At 52.4% G+C, this 18155-nt stretch overlaps 1 long non-coding RNA gene across 1 annotated transcript; it reads left to right on the plus strand.

Annotated features, from left to right (window-relative positions):
• Window positions 1–367: 367 nt before the first annotated feature.
• On the plus strand, window positions 368–14834 carry LOC137210456 (uncharacterized). The gene is made up of 3 exons (XR_010936537.1): window positions 368–439; window positions 3085–3199; window positions 13651–14834. It is a non-coding gene; the product is annotated as an uncharacterized lncRNA (long non-coding RNA).
• The last annotated feature ends 3321 nt before the right edge of the window (window positions 14835–18155 follow it).

Genomic DNA, 18155 nt, shown 5'->3' on the forward strand with positions numbered 1-18155 from the left:
TGTTGCGGAGCACAGGCTCTAGGTGCGCGGGCTTCAGTAGTTGTGGCGCACGGGCTTAGTTGCTCCGCGGCATGTGGTATCTTCCGGGACCAGGGCTCGAACCCGTGTCCCCTGCATTGGCAGGCGCATTCTTAACCACTGCACTAGCAGGGAAGCCCAATCCCATTATTGATTAAAACATGGAGCTGCGTTAATCTGAGAAGTGACTTTGTACAGAGAATAAAATAATCTTGTATCGTTAGAAACTGTCAGCACTGGAGTGGAGCCTGTCATTCAAGCTGGGCACATATTAAAACCAGTTTATGTCATTACTTTGATCCTGGTCATTATTTTGAACAAAAGTCACAATCAATTCTTTACTGGTTTCAGGGATGCCCGTGGCTCTGCAGCCTGGGAAATCCTGTGGCGCTCTGGGAGACAACTCCACATACCAATTACGGTGATTGAGTTATAAGGCGCTAGGCTGAACAAGCCGCATGGCCTTGGGGAATGGAGGCTCTGGCCTCATGGGCACAACAGGATTGTGAGGCTTGCCTCCCCCAACTCCGAGCGCTAGATCGCTTATTCTCTACTTATTCCCTACGGAGCATGCACGTTGGAGTCAGGAGACATGGGTCCAAATCCCAACGCTGCCGCTTAGCAGTCGTGCAACCAACCCTGAGCATCTCATTCGGGATTTAATCTCTCTGATAAAATGGAGCTAATAAATGTCTCCCCGGGGCGGGGGGGCGTGTCTTGAGAATAAAGTGAGGTAACGATATCTGTGAAACACTCAGCACAGTGAGAGTTCAGTAAGTGATCCCAGCAGTAATGGTAGGAATGGCACACACATTACTCTCTCTAGAAGTGTGTCAATAATTTTTGCTGATACATGAATCAATATTTGCAAATGTGTGCAAGTGTAATTCCCAGTTCATCCCTGTATAAGTCTGCTTGGGCTGCTATAACAAAATACCGCAGACTGAGGGGCTTAAACAACAGACATTTCTTTTCTCATAGCTCTGGAGGCTGAGAAGTCCAAGACCAAGGTGCTGGCACATTTGGTTCCTGGTGAGGGCTCTCTTCCCTGCTTGTATTCAGCCACCTTCTCACTGTGTCCTCACAAGGCACAGAGAGCAGCTCTAGTCTCTCTCCCTCTTCTTATAAGAACCCTAATCCCGTCATGGGGGCCCCACTCTCATGATTTCATCTAATTTAATTACGTCCCAAAGGCCCCACCTCTTAATGCTGTCACTTTGGGGATGAGGGTTTCAACATTTGAATTTTGGGGAGACACAAGTATTCAGTCATTAGCAATATCTGTATGTGATATCTGTAAATTCATATCTGTATCTGCTTATGAACTGGTGTGTTGTCTTAATGTCCACTTTTGTATTGTAAGCTAAAAGACAGAAAAATGATGGAATGGGGGCTTATATATTTTTGTGTGTGCCTCTGTGTGTAGACCTATGTGTACATGAGAGCCTAGCACAGGTTGAAGTCATGGGCTCAGGCTGCCAGTGTGAGCCATCCATGTGCAGCATGTGTACACAAGTGTGTACAAGCCTGGGGAGGGCTCAGCCCAGCCTGGCAGGGCTCCTGCTCCTTCCAGCCCACAGCAGCTGCTGAAGGAAATGGGCAGAGGGGCTTGGAGGCTCTCTGGGACCAAGGATCTGTCGAGCTTGAGATCCTCGGCTGCAGGTGGGCGAGGATTTGTTTCATGCTGCGGAGGAACCCCGGCTGCTGAGAGCACGGTGTGCCTGAGGAGGGGACACGGAGCCTGTCCTTGATTTTTGCGGGGAACTTTACTAGCTCATCTTTATCCGGCGTGAGACCCATCTTCACTTTTCAAATGAATCATTTATCTCATTTAGAGCCTTCCAAGCTGCAGCCCAAATGACATTTGCTTAGCAATTGGCCTGTTTGAAAAGCCGATGTATTAGAGCCAAACGCTGCACCATCTTTCTGAGCTGGGGGCGCGGGGAGACAGGCCCATGAGATGCAGTAGGAGGGAGGTGGGGGGTATTCAGTCGGTCAAGGATCCCACGGAAACAAGCAAACACATTATCCACTCCAACACAGGCAATTTTTTCCCCCAGGGTGGCTAATTAGCTTGCGGCTGCCCGGGCTCTCTACTTGACTTGCAGAATTAGAATGCTCAGCACAGAGATCTGTGTTTATGCTCAAAATCATCGTCCCTCTTTCCCAATCAGGGGAGGAGCTCTGACTGCAAGTTCTGGATCCTGGAGACGGCTCAACTGGCATTTCGGGAGCCTGGATGGAGCTCCTTCTCCATAGAAACTCCTGCCTTGCTGGAGGCCTCAGAAAATGGCAGGCTCATCAATGCAGGCACACAGGACATGTCCACACACAGGCACAAATATCTCCTCACTTACGTAAATATGATGCAAAGGCACAGCCACACAAATTCGCCCCGAGGCACAGGTACCCACCCTCGGAGACACACACATATTCACACAGGTACAGGCCCTCTCCCAGCACATCCACTCACAGATACCCAGAGACACCCTGAGACCTATACCCATACACACACAGAGAAGCCCATACCTGCACGTGTGCACAGACACACATACCTAGACTTATATGTATACAGTACATACACCTTCACAGGCTCCCCAGGACAACACACGCATGGAGACAGGGAGGCTGCTTACACAAACCTATAGAAACAAAAATTCTCAGAACCTAACCTCAGTGGTTCTCAATCAGAATCTCAAATCAGAATCAGGTATGAGAACCAGATATGAGACGGTAGGTGAATGATACACCAGATGAGATATCTGGTATCAGATTTAGCAATCAAGCAAATCAGAATTCTCCTTTTGGAATCACCAGGGAGTTTTATATAAATCCTCATGTTGGTCTCCTTCAGAATCTGATAAGCCAGGATTGTGTGAGGCTTGTGAAATAGGGGTAGTGCAGTGAATTTTGAAAAGCTCCCTTGTATAGTGAATAAAGAACAGTTTTATCATTAAAAATAAAATTAAATGGCGCACTGCTGACTATTAGGAGAAAGAACAGTTTGATTGGGTGAAAACTGTTAGGGCTTTTTAAAGTGATGGCTTTTTCGTTTTGTCGTTTCAGGAACATAGAATAACTCCAAAGCAACTTTTTCCTGCTTGGCTTCCTGTTGTCTTCATTGAACAGATAGGAACAGTGACAAGAAATACAACTTGCCCAGATTTTGATTCAACTGCAGGTATTTCAGATTCACTGTCCAGCCTGGAGGTCCCACCCCTTCCTGCTACAGATAGGGAAACTGGGGCCCAGGTAGGGCAAGCTGTTGCTCAAACTCATCCAGCTGTTAGTGATTTCTGTGTGCTAATGTATGACATGCACACAGTAGGAGCTCAATAGGTGTTGCTGCTATATTATGATGACTATTGTTAACATTATTGTTACTCTAATCATAAGTCATTATCATGAGCAGAGCAAGGGTAAGCGTTCAGATCTTCCTCCATCTGGTTTATGGTCTCAGGATGCCCTTCTCAGCTGCAAAGACACACAGAGGAGGCAGTAGAATCTGGGCACCCCACCCAGTCCCCTCTTCTCTAATTATGCCCTGATTGAGGTACTCCAATCCTTCCACTTCCCAGGAAAGGGAGCAGAGGAGGGTTGCTGGGAGTGCTAAGGGTGGCAGGATGAACTCTGGGGGGAGGGAAGTTTCTCGTCTTCGTCAGAGGCTTCAAAGGACAGCAGCTGACTTCTACCTTTGGAGAGGCAGGCCTTCAGAGACAACTTTTGATCAGCGTCCGGCAGGACCGAGAGGCTGCAGGTACCAGGACCCTTTCTGCGCACAGCTCCCAGAGAGTTTCTTCAGGCCAAGGAAAGCTTTGTTCTAACCACTTCTCTGGGAGCCAGGGCTGCTGGGTGGTCTAGGGGCAGGAGGGCAGAAAGGGGGTGGGGCAGGGCAGGCCCTGGGTGCGGAAGGAGTATGGGGTCGAAGACTAGGGGCGGGGTGGGGGAGGAAGAGGGTGGAATCTGTGTGGGGTGGTGGGGAGGGCTGGTGCAAAGGGAGGGCTGGGGTCAGCATAGGAAAGTTTGGAGGCACTGGGGAGTAGGAGGGACCGGCAGATACCAGAACCACGGGGAGGGTCCAGGGAATCAGGTGGGGGTCTCCGAGGGTGAGGGCATAGACGAAGTCCCCCTCTCCAGACCCTGCTGTCCCAGGTGGCTATCGGGAGGGGCCCACCTCGAGGCGCTGAGCCCCCTACACTTTGTGTCTGGGGCTCCAGAACATGTGGCCGACATGCCCCCCCGCCCCCGCCGAAGGGCTACCATTTGGAACGCATTTGCAGACACATGGATTGTTTTTAAGTTAATGCTTTTTAATTCACTCTGTTTCCCAGTTGTCGTTTTTTATTGAAAAGGCGGATTCTGCCGGTGTGTGTTCCTTTGCGGGGGCGGGGTGTATGTGGGGGGGTGCCTCACCGACACAGATCCGAGAAGAGGCAGAGACAGAGACAAAGGCACTGCGAGACACCAGGAAACGAGTAAACAGGGTCAGAGGGCAAGGAAGAGAGAGACTGGACACCGGAGCCGGGACAGGGGGACACACAGAGAACCCAGGAAAGGGGAAGGGAGGGACACGCGGCCGTAGGGGCAGGGCGACTGTGCTGAGAAATCCTGCTCCAGGGGGACCCAGGCTTTTCCCGTCACCTCCAACTAAGGCTCCCGGGGCTTTCCCCGGCTCTGTGGTTTTCCTTCCGCGTGGACTAGACTAGGGAGTGGGCTGGAAGGACGCGGCGCGCAGCGGACTGAGTACGCAGGACCAGGGTCGCCGAGGGCTAGGCATCCGAGATCCGATAAAGACAAGAGGACCCGGGAATCGGAGGCATTCTGTCCCTCGTCCCCGCAGCCCTGCTGTTTTAGAGCCAAGCCCGAATCCCGCACTGCGGCTTTGGAGAGTGGCGCCCCTGCCCTGATGCGCCGCCTAGAGCGAGCGCCCCAACCTCTCTGAGCCCTGGCTCTGCCACCTGTGGACGGACAGGAGCGCTGGTGGCCGGTTCAAACAGGCGGTGGCGGAGGGTCTAAACGGCTCGGGGGTGGGGGGAACAGAGCTCGGTCGACGACACCGCGGCTTGGCGGTTACAGCAGAAATCCTGGGATTTTCGGTCTGGGCTGCTGCCCCGGGGGGCTCATGTTTATGCAGGACTGGCGGGACGGGAGAGAGCGGGGCCCGGGCGCTTCCTTCCTTCGCAGCTGAGAACCATTTCGTTCTCCCCCTAGCCCCGCGACCCACCCTCTCCTCTTCTGCGCCAGTTTTTCGCGAACCTTCCCCAGCGGCGTACTCAAACGCGCGAGTGTGGACACACAGCCGCGGACACACAAAGACGCTCACATGCCAGCACGTGGCGGCGGTGCAGACGCTCGGTGGTGGTGTAGGCACACTGAAAAACGCAACGCAAGGTCCTGGGGACTGGGATAGAGCTGGTTGCCTGGGCGGAGAGGGCGCGTTCACCCTGGCGTCGCTCTCAGGCCTGGAGCCTAAGAACTGAAAAGCCCGGGATAATTAGAGCTAATTACATGTGTGCAAACAGCCGCAGCCTAGGGCGCCGGCGAGTTGGCCTGGCGGACCACCCTTCCCCCCCTGACCTGACCCCCGCGATCCTGCCCAGCACGGGGGCTTTGGGGCGCAGCTCCGACAAAGCGGGGGGAGGGCCGCGGTCGGAGAGCCCCCGGCATCTGGAGTCGGGGTGAGCCCTCCGCCTCCAAGGCGCTGCCCCCGTCGCTCGCGGGCACGCGCTGCGGCCAGGCAAGCCCGGGGATGACGGCCCGGCCGAGTTAGAAGCTAGGACCAGAATTAGGGTCCGAGTACCCGTGGCCTTATGCTGAGCGGGCCCAAGCGGAAGGTACGGAGCATTTGCGCGCTTCAGCTTCGAGAGCCTCAGCCTCATCTTGAGCATCCCCTATCTCTGCACAAGGCTCGTACCCGGTCCACAGCGGTCAGTGCTCCCAGGGAGTGCCTGCCTGGAGCTGAGGCCGCTGGACCAGAAAGGGACAATCTGGTGCTGGCGTCGGGAGACCAGTCCATTTCTGCCCGAATGAGCCACAAGACCCCCGAAAGAGCGACCACTCTGAGCCTTCGTTTGCGCGTCCGTAAAATGGGAATGTGGGGACCCTGCGTGCTTCCTCTGAGGGCTTAAGATGCGGAGTCCAAGGGGAAGGAGAAAGGCGCGAATTTCTCATGTGTGAATGAGGCTTTACAGTTTGTACTGCTGGGCTGAGTCAGCGATCTCGTCTTGTGGTTTCAGGAGCCTTTGGCGGGCTGGGTTGGAGTGGCGTAGGGGAAGGGAATTATACTTCTATACTTATACATGAAGCCCAGAGAGGTAGAACGTCTCATTAGAGGTCACACAGCGGGAAGAGGCAGCTGGTTTTCCGGACTTCAAATCTCAAGTTCAGACTCTGCGCAACGCTCCTCCACCCGTCCCGGACGCCCCTGGAGCCCAGGCACCTCCCGGCGCTCTGCGAAGCCTGGGAGCTGCGAGCCCGAGTGCAGAACGCGAAGAGCACTGAGGGTCCCGCCGCCCGGACCCGCAGTGAGCCCATGGCGCCCCCTTGCGCTCGTGGCCGGAGGCGCAGCCGGCTCCTGGCCCGGCTCCTGGCGTCTTGCGTCTGACTCCTCTGCCTCAGTTGGCGATTGTGTTGGAGAGGGTTGGTTAGCTGCGGAAAGGGTGACAGGAGGTGACACAGGGATGCGCTTTGTATACTGTATACTTTGTAAACTGTAAAGCACGGCGCGCACTCGGTCCTAGCGTTTGGACACTACCAAAGTTTCCGCCTCTGTTCTTGAGTCCAGTGAGGTCGGCAGGGCAAAAATCATTATTCCCAGTATACAAATGGGGCAGCCAAGATAGGCCCACGGCCACTCACTGGCGAGGAGTGGAGCCAGCACCCAGACTGCATCTGCTTTCCCGCCCCGCATTGCACCTCGCTCCAGTGGTGGCGTCCTTGTTCTCTCAGAGGCTAAGGAAAGGGGCTTTGGAGTCAGACAGACTGGGGTTGGAATTTTGGTCTTGCACCGGCTGTGAGATCGCAGGCAAACCACAACCTCTCTGGGTTTCGCTTCTGAACCTGTACACTAGGATGATGGCGCCCTTCAGGATTGTTGGGGGAGGGGTGGATTAATGAGACTGGGCAGGACTTGGCAGAGCATGGAGCCCAGCGGCTGGTACTTGCACAGCAGGTGCTTGCGTCAGGGAAGATGGCAGCCGCTGTGAGTACCCCAGCTGGGAGGGGGGAGGGGTGGAGGATTGTGCCCCTCCCGTGGTGGACGGTGAGCCTGGCACCTCAGGGGTCTGGACACTGCTGGGACTTGAGCAGCAGTGCTGGTTGCCTGCTGCCCACAGACCTGCAATCCACTGACCTTGTCCAGAGCCTTAGGTGGGTTCTGGGAGGCCTCCTCCTCCTCCTTACAAGTGGGGACACACGGGCCCTGAGACAGAAGCCACTTCCCTGGAGCCACACAAGGAAAGATCTAGACCTTGCCCCAGACACATGGAGGGCGAGGAGGCCGGGGGAATGAGAGCCGGGTCTTGGTGGGGAAATGAGCACAGGAGGAGGTGGCAAGTAGGGTGCCCGCTCTATAGAAGTAAGACCCGAGAGGCTTGCAGGGGGGCGGGGTGCCAAGGGCATCTGGTGGTGACACAGTCGAAAGGCTGAGGGCAGGAGACATATTTGAGGCAGGGTGATAAGAACAGAAAGGACGGTGGAGCTGTAACCCCTCCCCCTCTGCAGTGAGTCTGGGGCTCTGGGGCAGGAACCAGTGTGGGGAAGGTGGGGCTTCCTGAGCTAGCTGGGGGTACAGGTGCCTGGGAGTGGCTGCGCAGATGTAGTGCAGTTTGAGGTGCAGTGTGGCTCAGCCTCTAAGCCCCTTTCCCCAGTCCTGTCACTCCAATGGCTCAAAGAAGAATCACTTCTCCATCTGCCAGATGAGACAGTCAGGTAGGCTTCCTGGAAGGGGTGGACTGAACCTGAAGGACTAGTAGAGGGGAGTTAGGGCAACAGCTGAGACAGATTAAGACCCTCCGATGATTATGTGTAGTATGGCAGGGACTTGGGGTCCTGCTCCAATCCTTCCCCTGAAACACACACAGCCCAGCCCTGGGAATAGGGGGTAGGGGGACTGTAATAAGCTCGCAAATGAATGAGCCATTTCCAGCTGGTCTGGCTGGGGCCGGCCAGGCTGGCTGCAGGGTCCTTCAGATGGTGCTTCCAACAGGGGCCAGGCAGGAGTGGCCTCAGAGGCCGCCCTTCCTGCCTTGGTTTCTCCATCTGAGGAATGAGCGTCATGTGTTTGCCGTTTCCCTGACCTTCCCAAGCTGCCAGCAGGATAATATATGGAAATTGCTTTGACCTCCTGAGAAAAGAGGGTCTCCAGGAATAGAAAGTTCAGCCACTAATCCTGTCCCCCCAGACTTCCCACTAATTCCTGCTTCCGATGTCAGCCTGGCAGGTTGAGTTTAGCAAAAGAAAGAACAACTTAGAGGGCTGATGGTTTTTCTAATGGCCCCAGTTCTCCAAACACATCCACACGCAATCCACATGCACACACAGCCTGGTTACAGGCCCACCCTCACCACAGCCTTCCCCTGCGCTCACTCACACACAGGCCTCCCGCGGAGCAGTCATAATTGTGGAGAATAATTAGAACTAACATTTGCACAGTGCCCTGCCGTTGACAGAGCAGTTCCACCCTGCACTTTCGTTTAATCCTCACAACGACCAGAGAGGCAGGGATTATTGCTATTATTAACTGAGGCTCAGAGAGGTTAGGTGACTTGCCCAAGGTCGCCCAGCTAGTAAATGATAGGCATGGCTCCAACTTGGGTCTCCTGACTCCAAACGCTCTCCTCTTTCTGATGTGCCATGCTCCTTCCTCCATGCATTCATGCACTTTTCATTTGTTTACTCATGCATTCATTCATTCACTCCACAAATATTTATTGCACATCAGCCATGGGCCAGACTCAGTGCTAGGTGCCAGCTGCTTTCCTGCATCTTCTCACTTAATCCCTGGACAGACTCATGAGCTGGGCACTTTTCTCATCCTAATTTTGAAACGAAGTAGAGGAAATGAGGACGGAGAGACCGAGTAAGGGACAGAGGTGAGATCTGAGCCCACAGTGTGACTCGAGAGCCCTGGCACCTGTGCCCTCCTGCGCCCGTGTACACTCACGCCCGGTACCACACACACACCTCTGCCTGTGCACCGCCTGTGCACATGCTTCCAGCCCCTCCTCTCCTAGGCAGGGGCTGGGGCAGCAAGCGACCTGTCTAGGCCCACGTATCAGAGCCCCCAGCCTGTCCCTCTCACCCAGACATTTCAACTGAACAGGCCCAGAAAATCAAGGACGGGATTTTCTCCAAAATGCCATTGGCATCTCTGGGGACAGAGTCACATTTTCCTACTGATTACACAACACTGTAGCATTTACAATAGTCACTTGGTCCGTCAATATCAGTCGGAGGTGGCGAGAAATGTCCCCCCCACCCCTCACCCTGTGCTGACCCAGGCTGAGCGCAGAGGCAGGACGCGGGGAAGAGGGGACACGGCCCCTGCCCTTCACAGAGCCCAGGATGAAGGAGAGCTGTCGCCCCTCGGGTGGCCAGAGGGTTACTGTCACGAATGCTGGTGAATCTCAGAGTGACACAGACCTCAATTCTGATCTAGGCTTTGCACTCTCTAGTCAGTGACCTTGGAAAGTTCAGTTACTTCCTCTCTGGGAGCCTCAGTTTCTTCGTGTACAAAATGGGGACAAGGATCCGTACATCCCAGGGTGGTCTGTACAAACTGGAGGCATCCCAGTTCTGAGCACTGGGTGAGTGGGCAGACTTGCAGGCTGGTCTACCTGAGCTGAGACATAGTCTGGGACCCCTATCCTGTCCTCTCTTGAAAGGGCAAGGCCAACAGCCGAATGGAACTGCCTGGTGTCCCCTCTGCTCTATATCCCAAAGAGAGTCTAAGTGAAGGCTGGTGGTGAAGGGGGGTGACACGTGTCATGAACCTCTCATGCCAGGACCACGTGGGGGCACGTTTGGAGGTCTGAATCCAGAGGCCTCTCTTCCCTTGACACTGAGCCAGTGGGTCAGGAAGTGCGTGAATCCGTGACCTGATCCAGGCAACCTCAGCGAGCAGAGATGGGATAAGACTTCAAAGATGTGTCACAAAGGCAATGTTTGTGCACGCCCGAGTGTGTGAGTGTGTGTTTGTATCACTGTGGAAAGAACATGGGTTTCTGAGGCTTGAGTTTCTTTCTTCATTTATTTAATAAATATATGTGTATATTGAGTAAATGTATATTGAACACCTACTATGTGCCAGGACTGTTCTAGATGTTGGGGCTACAACTATGAGCGAGATGGGCAAAATTGCAAACCTTGTGGAAGCCAGAGTCTAGTCAAGGAGGTAGACAATATTCATGTAAACACAAGCACACGAATCATGGCTCTGCTGTGTGTCTTTGGCCAGGCTGCTTAAGGCTCTCTGAGCACGACTGTCTCCACTTGGGATATTACATAATGACTCCTGCTTCACAGGGCAATTCTGAGAGAAGGTATAGACACTGAACATGTATTGCAGACTGGAAAGCCCATACTCACGTGCATGACTCTGGGTGTGTAAACGTGTGTGCTTGCCAGCACCCGTTTTCCTTGGCTCAGTGAACAGGGCACCTCTGGGACTCTAGAAATGGTCCCAAATACCGTGAAATCCGCAACTCCTCCCACCAGAAATGTAGGGAGGAAACCATATGGCTCTGATATGCTGACTTTGGGTTGGGTTTTGCCCCAAGACAACACATCCTGCAAGTTTCTCTGCTTGAAACTTATTTCTCAAGCCTCTTGCTCAAATGGGTTTCATTTTAAGGAGGGCAGGGGAGGTTGAACTGAACACTGGACATACCCTAAGCCTGGGAGAGGGCTGACTTGGGTGAAGGGGGGACAAGCCTGGTCCCAGGTGGTGGAGAGGAAGCCCAGTGAGGGAACACTTACAGAGGTGTCAATCTCAGCAACACAGTCATCCTCCAAGTCCTCCTTTCCTAGCTCCCACTGAGCATAACTCTCAACTCCATTGCATGCAAGGATCTTGACACCAGTGTCCAAGCGTCAACCCCACAGCGGCTCCCCGCCCAAATCACCCATCCCAAAACTAACTCTGCCAACACAGCCCAGCCCAGCTCAGTTCCGCTCAGCCGCACAGATCCCAAACCTTCCAATCCAAGCCAGTCCAACCCATTCCAACCAGGTCAACCTTTTCCATCCCAACTTATTCCACCTGCTCTCCATTTAGCTCAGTGGTAGTAGACAGTGTGGAGTATCTCATTCACCCTCTATTCCTCTCTCCTTGGACTGTGCCTTTTTTATCCTTCAGAGACTATAAAACCTAAAAGCTACATTTTCCAGGCTGCTCTACAGTTAGAGTTTTGGATGTGATGTAGGCAGCAGGTGCCGTGCACTCATGCAAGGCAATACGTTCTGAAGTAGATCAAATGGACAGAAAGGCAGGGCATGAGATATCCACCAATATTTGCAACAATATTTTCAAAAAACATATGTAAAACTAGAGAGAACGTATAGTGTACCTTTACGTCCCCATCACCCAGCTTCATCAATTATGGACATTTTTTTCTACTCTCATGTTATCTAGCCAAAGAAATTCCTCATCACACTTTTTCCCCTGAAGACAGAACCTGTCGTGCTTTCATACTGAGCTGTGCATTTAGCTGGTGTAGACATACAGAGGAGCATGTTTCTGGAGCCAGAAGCTTGACAGGTGTCTCCCCGATTTGGCAGATGGCTTCCTGATGGTTGCAAAAGAAGCAGCTGCCTTGGTGGTCCAGTTTTGCAGCACAGCTTTGGGAGTTGGTCCTGAGGATGCAGCCTAGGATCTGCTTCTTCAGCTCTCCAACTATTACCGTTAAGCCATTAAATACCCATTCATACATTTATATCAGCTTAAGCTATCCAGAGTGGATTCTGTCTCTGCAACTAAACACTAATCAATCCCCAACTTAACGAATCCTCAAGTCAGTCTAACTTGCCCCAAACCAATCCATCCCCAAACCATTCCAACTCATCCAAGCCTGTTCAATCCAGTCTGACCCTGATCAATGCAGCCCAGCTGAACCCAGCCCCAACCAAGCTATCACCTGCTCACCTCCTTCTACCTCAGCCCATAAACACTCCATGCAACCCATTCCAACCCAGCCTACACCAGATCTCTAAATCTAAACAAGCCACTTATTTCCACCTCAACCTGTATGATCCCATCCAACTCATTCCAACTCAGCTCTAGTCCCAGTCTATCCAATGACACTCAACCCAACCCATTCCACGTGAACGGAGCAGCACAGTCTATTCACTTCCACACATATTTACGGGGTGTCTTTTGGGAGCCAACACAAGGGAGCAGAGCCAATTTGAACTTCTCTACAGATGTAAGACTATTTATTCTTTTGCTAGCATTTCTTCCTGCCTCCCTCCTTTCTGTCTCCCCCTGCCCCCCCCCCCATCCCATAAACACAGCTTCCTTGCCTAGGTCCATTCCATTTGACCATCCAATTCCCCCAAGGTGCTTTATGGGTGTTCAAGGCCTCCAGAGGAAACCCCTCTCCATCCTAGTCCTAACTTCCTAGAGCATCCCCTTAGGACCTTCACTCTACAAAGCCTACCCATGGTAGTGGGCAGAATTTCTAAAACAACTTCCCAGAGATGTCCTGTCCTAATTCTGGAACTTGTGAACATGATGAGGCATCACTCCTGTGATTACACTGTGTTTTATGGTCCAGGTGACTTTAAGATAGGGACGTTATCCTGGATCAGCTAGGTGGCCCCACTGTAATCACATGAACCTTAAAGGCAACGGCTTTTCTCCAGCTGGGGATAGAAGGGGAAGCCAGAGGTGTTGGAAGCAAGAGAAGGACTCGCCTCGCTGTTGCTGGCTTAGGAGATGGGGGAGACCACATGAAAATGAACATGTATTTACCTTAGGGAGCAGACAGCAAGGACACAGGGGCCTCTGGCTGTAGCCGCAAGGAACTGGATTTTGCCAACAACCTGAATGGACTTGGAAGTGCATTCTTCCAGAGCCTCCCCATAAGACCCTCACTGGCTGACACCTTGATTTCGGCCTTGTGAGACCCTACTCAGAGGACCCAGATGAGCCCACCTGGATTTCTGGTCTATAGACTATGAGATAATGAATGAGTGTTGCTTTAAGTTGCTAAACCTGTGACGATTTATTACATAGCAATAGGAAATTAGTATGCCCATCCTATGTCCACTCTCTCAGAATTATTTTGATTTTTTTCCCTAATCAAGATGAGGAATTAAATATTATAGAATATTGGACACAAACACACCTGGGTTCCAATCCTGGCTCAGTCACCTGCTAGCCATGTGGCTTCAGCCACCTTATGTCACCCTTCTAAGCAGAACTTTATTCATTAGTAAATATGGAGACAAGTAACTTTTCTGGTCACTTTGCTTGGAAGGTTAAATATAATACACATTATTACATTCTGGACACAGAGCAGAGGCTTAACTATTTCTTTTGTTTGTTTGGGATAGCACTGAGCTAACATTAAGAATCAGTTTGGGGCTTCCGAATTGGTGGTGCAGTGGTTAAGAATCTGCCTGCCAATGCAGGGGACACGGGTTCGAGCCCTGGTCTGGGAAGATCCCACATGCAGCGGAGCAACTAAGCCCGTGAGCCACAACTACTGAGCCTGCGCGTCTGGAGCCTGTGCTCCGCAACGGGAGAAGCCGTGACAGTGAGAGGCCCGCGCACCGCGATGAAGAGTGGCCCCCGCTCGCCGCAGCTGGAGAAAGTCCACGCACAGAAACGAAGACCCAACACAGCCAAAAGTAAATAAATAAGAAAAATAAAATAAAATAAAGAATCAGTTCGAAGATATTAGAATAAATGAAGCTGTTGTTTTTTGCTACCATCACTAACAGTAGGACAATTTTAATAAAAGACTTAAGCTAGAGGAAGAGCTAATCGTGGAATGTAGGGCACTCTGATGTGGAGCGGCTCTGCAGAGATGGCCAGTTCTGCCTCTGCTTGAGTCCAGGTCTCAGTCCGTGGTCAGCTGGGAGCACTGGGAGACCAGGCCACAGGGACAAGGAAACAAGCTGTGAAAAGGACCCAATGCTAGATAAATAAATGAATAAATGCAGTGCCCACCTGGTCTCCCTGTCCGGACTGATGGAGGAGTCGAGGCCAGCCACGGCCGTGGTCGTCGTCGTCCCTCAGTCCCTCAGGAATGCAAAGGAAGCAGTGCTCACACTGCAGTGTCTTACTGATCGTCCAGGAGGTTCCCGTGCCCCACCAAGTCTGAACAAGTCATGGGATAGTACGCAGAATCAGCAACTTGGGCTCTGGAGAAGGATAGGTAGGCTGACGCCCAAGACCTGCTGTGCTTGAAAAGAACCGTGATGACCTGAGCGTGTAGAGAAGAAAGGCCCTTTTTAATCTCAGAGGTCTCCAGTGTTCCGCATTTGTCCCACCTTTCTTCCTTTCTGTGCCTCTGGGGCACAGAACAGCTAAAGGTCTCCAGGCTGTCGGCACCTGGGCTCTAGCCGGCTGCGTGCTGGAGCTGCTCGTAAGTATCTCTGTCCAGCTCCGCTCTTCTGCGACCTCGTTTGGTAGCTTGAAGCTGGCCATGGTGAGTCTTTACTCCACAGAAACTGGCAAAGGCTACAAATCAGACTTTATCCCGTCTGGCAGCTGGTGTTAGACATACACCAACACTGATGCTTCTCTCTTTGGTGGACTCGGGGGAGGGGATTCCTACCCCTTTCTGGGTCTCACTTTCCTCCTTAGTCAAATGTGGGCTCTTTGGTTACCTCTAAAGGACTTTTTCCTTTCCTCCCCACCCCTGTTTCTTTCTTTCTTCTTTTTTTTAGCTCATTAGACACCAAGGAAAAGAGAGGAAGTACTAATAACAAAATTACTATCTTCCTATCTTCCTATACTTAAACAATAAAATTAGTGCTCATAATACCTTTAGAAAGAACTTCCTCTTTGCCAAGCCCCATGCTACATACTCCATCTCAGTCCTCTGTCTTATTCAGACCATGCACACCCATTATTCAATCATCCAGTGAGTTCCTTAGGGCAGAAAACATGTTCCCTCTTGGCTCAAAATTTGGGTACCTGGATACAAATATGGGCTCTACCTCTTTCTAATTTACTTTGACTAAGGTATTTAATTTCTCTGTCTCTGTTTCCTGATCTGTCAAATTGGAATAATAATAATAATAGTTTCTACTTCTCAGGGTTATGTTAAGTCAGAAAATCATGTCAAATGCTTACGATGGTGCTAGTCACATAGTAGTGCTAAATAGATGTTCAATATTATCCTCCTTGTATCTGTCCATGGTAGGCGCCCAATAGATGTTTGTATAGGGAAAGAAGGAAGGAAGATGGATAAAAGATGATCGAGAGAAATACTTTATATTAATAAGTGACCTAATCCTTCACAATTACTTCCCTCAGTCTTCCTGTTTACTTTTACCTACTTATCTCACTATCTAACACCCTAATAGATGGGTGTTTTCAAAAGAGACGGGAATTCATTCATATAGTCACTCAACAAACCTTCTGGTGCCAGGCCCTGGCTAGAAGCTCAGGAATGAGTTCTGGGTTTGGCTAGTGAGTCACTGAGCCCTCCAGACTTTCAGGGAGAAGCCTCAGTGAGTGGTCAGGCCCGCCAGAGGCCATGGGTTTTGCTGGTAGAAGGAGTAGAGCCTGATTTCCTTACTCCTGGAACTGGGCTATGTTCCCGCTGGAACCTGCCGCCGTGAACCCGAGGGTCAGGTGGCCCTTCATTTGAACCCTGGCTCTGCTACCTATGAGCTGTGCCACTTGTTCTTGGAAAGGTTCCTTCTAAGCCATGGTTTCCTCGTAAGTAAAATGGGAGTAAAAATCTGCCGTGCTGCGCTAAGGTTTGAGTCTCTGTGTGTGAGGGGCCGAGGGTGTGGCTGACATCCGGCACATAGGGGTGCGACCAGTGCATGCTTTTCCTTCCCCTGGGCCACAGTCTGGGGTCAGGGAAGGAAGCTGACATTTGTTAAGCACCTTCTATGAGCTGTGTACTTTACTTACGTGAGAATTTAATTCTTACAATGACCTACCTGGTAGGCCCCCAATTTTGCAGATAAAGTGAGGCCCAGAGAGTGGAAAACTTCCCAAATTCCTCAGACTTCCCCACTGCACGTTGGCGGGGAGCAGCATTCCTGCCCAGCTCTGGAGTCCAAGCTCTGCCCCCCCGCCCAGGCTGGAAGAGAAGCCGCCAGGGACCTCAGGCTGGAGGCGGCCACCAGCTCTGCTTGTCCCAGGCAGGCACGGGGCACGGAGGCCAGGCCTGGGCGGTGTGGGCCTGGGGCTCACTGGGGACAGCTCAGAGGCAGGGCTTGAGTTTCACTTTTCATCCAGCTCGGATGGGGAGTGACAGGGCTGGGGCTGCCTGAAGTTCAGAGAGAATATGTGGCTCAGAGGTCGAAATTCAGCTGAGAAGTCATCCCCAGCCCCCTCGGCTGGGAAAAACATGTTCAAGCTGTTTCCCCCTCCTGGTGTACTGTCTCCCCCCTCCCTTCCTCCTGGTCCTCCCACTGTACTGCTGGGGGAGGGGGCACTCTGGAACCCACTGGACCTGGCTCCAGCCCCTCTTCCTGCAGGAAGTCTACCCTGCACACTCCTGCCCCCAACAAGCGCCCCTTCACTCTGATTTCAATGAGCATGAAATATGCCAGTTCTGTGCCAGGCACTTGGGATGCTGAGATAGATAAAACCCTGTCAGGTAAAGGAGCTCATGGGCTGGGCAGGAGAAACAGACAAAAGCGATGTCAGTGCAACATGATAAGAGCTCAGAGACGTGTAGCTTCTATGTATTGGGGCTTATGATGAGGTGTAGGTTTTATATGCGTTCTATCATTTGATCTTCAGGAGAAATAGAAGGGCAGTTACTCCATTAGCTAGCTGAGAAGACCGAGGCTTTCGGAGAGCAGCTTGTCCAGATCAAAGGTTTGCTCTCTCCACCACCTCGCTCCTTCCCCGGGGGGGGGGGCTCTGGGAAGCCTGAGAACCTCGTCTGGCTCCGGGGAGGAGGGGTTAGGAGGGCTTCCTGGAGGACATTGGACATGGGCTGTGCTTTGAAAAAGTAGGCATGGGCTGGTTAGAAGAGGATGGATTTCAGACAGAGAGGCGTTTGTGCAAAGGCCCGGAGAGTTAATGCCCGTCCCCTCTCGGGGCCACGCGCTGTTGCTCTGGCTGCTTTCTCTTGGGTCTTTTGCTGGCTTGTCCTCATCTCCCAGGCCTTTACCTTTATCCTGCTTCTCACTCCACTCCTTCCTCTTTCCCTACACGACCTCACCATGCCCTTGACTTCAGCTCTCTCTTTGCCAATGACATGTCTCTCTTCTCTCAGCTAAGAACCACACGCCCTACTGCCTACTTGATCTCGTCACTTCCAGGTCTTAAAGGGACTTGAAACACAAACAGGCCCCAGACAGAACGCCCGTGCCAGGGCTCCCATCTCTGTGCCTCATGCCACATCCTCAGGACAGAGCCTGACACTTCCTGCTCCCTCGCCTCCCCAGCAGGACCATGACCAGGGCCTGGCAACTCGCCCTCCATCCACGCCGCCCACGCGCACCTCTCCGCAGCATCTGAGCTGTCATCTGCACCTGGATTGTACCATCAGCCCCCTCACTGGGCTCCCCGCTCTACTCTCACTGAACACTGTCGCCAACGGGATCTTCTGAAAACAGAGTCCGTTCTGCTGCTTACATCCATGGCTTGCTAATGCTTTTTGGGTAAGATTCCAGCTCCTTCGCGGCTCCCAGGGACCTGGGTGATCTCAGGCTTACGACTTCTCCAGGTTTGCCTTTTGCTGTAGTAGCATCATGCCACCCACAGTGGACTCTTCCTAGCCATTAGAATGTTACAGGCTGCCTCCTACCCAAGAGCCTTCCCATGCACAGATTCCACTGCTAGGAATGCCACTCCCCACCGCAGGCCAGACCCAGTCTAGTTAATTCCTCTGTTTCTGCCAGTTACCTTCTCAGGAAAGCTTCCCTGACCCCCAGGATAGGTCAGCCGGTTAGCTGCACTCGCTGTCGCTGAGCTTTCCCTTCATAGCACTTTG

The sequence above is a fragment of the Pseudorca crassidens genome, chromosome 2, assembly GCF_039906515.1.
Source record: "Pseudorca crassidens isolate mPseCra1 chromosome 2, mPseCra1.hap1, whole genome shotgun sequence".
In the NCBI taxonomy this organism is placed as follows: Eukaryota; Metazoa; Chordata; class Mammalia; order Artiodactyla; family Delphinidae; genus Pseudorca; species Pseudorca crassidens.